The following is a 5,000-nucleotide window of genomic DNA, read 5'->3' as shown; positions in this document are numbered from 1 at the left end:
TATATAAAATGTGTGTGTGTGTGTGTATGTGTGTGTGTGCGTGTGTGTGTGCGCGTGTGCGTGCGCATATAAATAATAATGTACATATATACTTGATTGATGTATGAATTTTTTTTACGTTGAATGGGGGACTTTGTCTCTGGCGAGTGTGTCCATATTGTAGAAAATTACCTTGGGCTTTTGTGTTGAAGTATTATAGGTTGTAGTTCAATAAAAATGCAAATTTATTTAATAAGTAATTGTTCCAGTTGTTCTAGCAAATTTATATATATATTTAACAAAATCTATTGTGGATGTGCTTCAAAACTAAATAAGCAAGCCTGCACTTTTATGTATTATTACACAAAAATTGAAAGAAAGAATGAAGTATGTAATTTGTATTAGAAATAATAGATTTGAAGAATCTGATGAATTATGTTCATGGAGACGGCCAAATACCAAAATTAACATTGTTTATTTCATATAATCAATTAGATCTTTATACTTTTAACACTAAGTTGTACCTTCAACAGAACCAGAATTTGCGGCAAACATGTAGCCCCCTCAGGAGGAATCCTACCTGCTACCCAAAGAATTTTCTTCGCAGCCATCTGAAGACACATCCATCCATGAAAAAGGTTTGTAACTCTATCAAATTAATTCAGAAATTACGAATATTTATTGGTGAAAAAATACCGAGTTAGTAATACATAGCTCCATTTAGCAGTATTATACATGAACTTTTGTTTTCCCATTACTCTAATTTTGTGTTAAATATTTGTAATTGCAGTTTCTGCTGTACTGTGGTCAACAGCAGCAACACTGTTGTTGATCAAGGCATACAATGACAACAAACGTGATTTTTCAAGCAGTTCCAAAAGAAAATACAAGATCTGGGAAGACATTGCTTCAGTGCTCCAAGAATCTGGACATCCTGTTATCGTGGAAATGTGTGATAAGAAGATGCGAGGACTGAAAAATAGGTTTGTATCACTACTGAATGGATATATTGTTTAGATTCTATAGGATATTTAAAGGTTACCTTATATATGTATAAATTATAGCCTGCTTCCTTTATCATATAGATTATAGCTATTTCTTTTGTGTTTTATTTACATGCCTCACAAAAACCAATTTTATTGTCCCGAAAAAAGTTTGATGGCTGATTAAATTTTCCATGAAAAATTTATTACATATACTTACAACTAGTATCTTCTTATTTTCAGATATATAATCATTAAAGATAATGCAGAATTAAGTGGACGAGGCAGTGACACACAATGGCCATTCTATGAGGCAATGGACGAGGTTTTCGGACGTGACCCTTGTATCAAACCAGTTGCAACATAGTCATCTTTGAGAATAAATAAGACATCTTACAAAATGTTTCAGAAAGAGATGTAATGAACTGATTATTTGTGTATATTAGCTGAGAGATACTAAAACTAAATTGAAATGCTTTTGTCTAATGCATAAAAAATATATTCAATATATTAATGAAACCGTCATCACTTGGTCAACCTTCGACCAGTGCGGGACCATTTGAAAATGTGGAACTCCCGGTGCCATCACCATCACAGTCTACCAGTTCAAGAACTATCTCTCCAGCTCCGTCAGCATCATCCCTTCCACCACCAAGATCTGGCAAAAGGAGGCGTTCAGGAGAACAAGAATTTCCTGATAAAAGAGAACATCCCTTGTCGGCACTAGATGAATTAGCCGGTGTAGCATTTGAGAGGAATGCAGTTTTAGAGAAATTTATGCAATCTATAACTAACCAGCATATACAATACTTGGAGCATCAATTAGAAGCAGACAGAAAACAAGAAAAATATAACGAAGAAATGAAACAAATGCAGAATCGCTTAGTGCAGCTTCAAGAAGACCATCGACGAGAGCGACAGGAAGACCAGGCCAAAATGAGGAGACAGTATGAACAGACGCAGCAACAGTTAACTCAAATGTTACATGAACACCACAAGGAAACACAGGCAATTCAGCAACAAATGCTGCAGAATCAAATAGTGCAACATAAATTATATGCCACCAACCATCAACAAATAATAGAACTACAACAGTTTATGTCTCTCAAAAGGTTGCTTCATAGTAGTTATAGATAACCAGTGTTACAAATCAAATATTGTATTACATTAACATTGAAGTGATTTCTTTTGTTACATAACATTGTGCATAATTTATATAGAAGCTTTATTTTCAAATAGTTTTATGTTTTGTATTTTCTTTAATTTTGTAAAAGTTTATGTAAAGCTGTTTAGAGCTGAAATGTTAATTTATATGGGTAATTTACATTTCTTGGTTCATTCTCATTTATACCTTTCTCGTGCAGTTGTCATGTATACTTTCTACGTGCATACTCTTGATTGTACATCTTAGATTTTTTCCCCTAGATTCCCTCATGTTTCTACTTTTGTTTTTTCTCTTCCTGCCTCTGCCTCTCTCTCTCTCTCTCTCAATTTTTCTATTTCTATTTCTGTTTTTACTAATGTTTTTCTCTTCACGGTCTGTCTGATTGTCTCTCTTCCTCTCTCTCTCATCTCCGCTCTCTCTTTTTCTCTTTCAGACCATCTATCTATTTCACTCTTACTCCATCCCCATCCCTCCTTTCCCTTCATTACCCCCCCCCCCCTGAGAAAAGCAATTAGCATTTTAGTTTCATAGTTATCATTGAAGTTGTATTATATGCTACATTTGTCCAAAGTTGAAAGATATTATTTTAAAGTATGCTTTAAGGTTTCATTTTATTTCTTACACATTCATACCTTGAATAGGCAATCTTTCGTAAATTGTTTAACTGTAATGGCATTATATTTTTTCTTGGTAATATTTACAAGTTCCAATTATAAATTGTTTACTTTAGCTATAGGAAATTCCAGTACAATCATTGTTCAGGTGCTCAAAGCTCAGGAAAAGTAGCTGTAAATTTATATTTTTATATAGTGTAACATGAAGTTTCCAATATTTTGTATAAATATTTATTATAATTTTCAATGAATATGTATAATTTAGTTTAATCCCTACTGTGGAGTGAATAAAATAATAAAAATGGCACAAAACATCTTTTTATTAGCCATAGTTTATGGTTTATTTGCAATCAAAATACTTGTAAATATGAACATGAATACAATGAACTATGGAAGATTTAAGTGCAAAAACTGAAAAATGATATAAAATTACGAGAAAAGATGTGATCTATCACAGGTGATTATGTTACCTTATGTACATTGAAATATTTTACGAATAACGAAAATATATACATTTTGAAAAAATTAATACAATACACAAAAAAGACAAATATGAGGAGGCATTACTTGCAAGCATACAAACAGCTTGATGCAGGAAACAATGTAGACAGAAATTACATCATGCAAGCAGATTAACAGGTTTATTTAGTTTAATCCCTAAAGCAGAGTGAATAAAAATACAAATGATATAAAACATATTTTTTGTTTACCATAGCTTATGGTAGGTAAAACCCAAAAATGACAAAACGTAACTTTTTAAATTTCCAGTCAAAATGCAATCAACTATGAAAGAAGATTTATGTGCAAAAACTGAAAAAAATGATATAAAATTAAGAGAAAAGAATAAGAGATGTGATCTATCACATAATGCTACATCATGTACATTGAAATATTTTATGAGCAATGTACATATTTTGAAAAACTTAATACAATACACAAAAAAGACAAATATGAGGAGGCAGTATTTGCAAGGATGACAATAGCTTGATGCAGGAAAGAATTTACAAAGACGTTACATTATGCAAGCAGATTTGCTATCTCGTTTTGTAATAGCTTCCCCTCTTTCCACTTCGGGAACACCTTCATATATAACCTCTGGCTCGGGTTCAAAAACAATGTCTTGTAACTCTGCTTGAATATCCAGGTTTTCCCTGAGTAAAATAAAATTATGTAAAACTCAAGCAGCTGTAATAATTAATGGCATTTTGTCAACTCTGGTCATATCTAGGTACTTTAACCTTCGAAATTTACACTTAAGTAAACCAAATGCTCTCTCGATCACAACCCCAGTAGAAGAATGAATTTTATTAAAAGATCTCTGTTCAGGTGTGAGATGAGCAGTATTTTTGTAAGGGACAATCATAAATGGTGAGAAAGGATAAGACGCATCACCAAGCAAATGGAAATCTCTTGGCAAATAATTGTTTTCCAAAAGCGAATATATGGGAGAATTTCTATACACCCTTGCATCACGTACAGACCCTGGCCATTCTGAATATATATCGAGAAACCTTAGATTACAATCACAAACTGCTTGCAGCTGAATACTTGTAAACATTTTCCTGTTTACATATGAGTCTGTATTCTCTTTGGGACCTGGAATCTGTATATGAGTTCCATCTATAGCACCGACAACACCAGGAAATCCAGTTTTCCTAAAGCATTGTTCTGTAAATTAATTAATTTGATCTCTTGCAGGCCATACAATGATATTTTCCATAACTAAATTCAGTGCATATGCTACTTCAAGAAATACTTTGTGTAGTGATGATTTGCTCAAGTTGAATCTGTCACCAACACCTGCATGACTTTGTTCCCCAAAAGCCAGAGTGTAACCAGGATCTTCTTCTCTTCAGACAGGATCTTATTGAATAGATGGGGTCTAAGAATCTGACACAAGTCCTGTTGATAAAGAGAAGTATACATAAGAACAGCTGAAAGGCAGTAAAATGTTGAATACTTGGTAAATTCAGATTACCACATGAACCACTTAAATCCTTGAGAAATCATCCAATTTCATTTTATTTTTTTAAAACAAATTTTAAGGCTTAAAACTAAAAGAAACACTTAAAAAACTTATATAGAAGTACAAATTAACTACTGAAATTATAAACATGTAGCAAATACACAGATTCCCATTTAGGTACGAGGACTATGAAAAAAACTATTGGTGATTACTGAAATGACTGAAATGTTGTTACTAGAAATATTGTTTACTTCCTATTTCTAAAAATTATTGCCGAGCATTCATCCACTTAT

This window comes from Penaeus vannamei, chromosome 5 (assembly GCF_042767895.1).
Source record: "Penaeus vannamei isolate JL-2024 chromosome 5, ASM4276789v1, whole genome shotgun sequence".
Taxonomy (NCBI): domain Eukaryota; kingdom Metazoa; phylum Arthropoda; class Malacostraca; order Decapoda; family Penaeidae; genus Penaeus; species Penaeus vannamei.
This window is presented reverse-complemented; position numbering follows the sequence as displayed.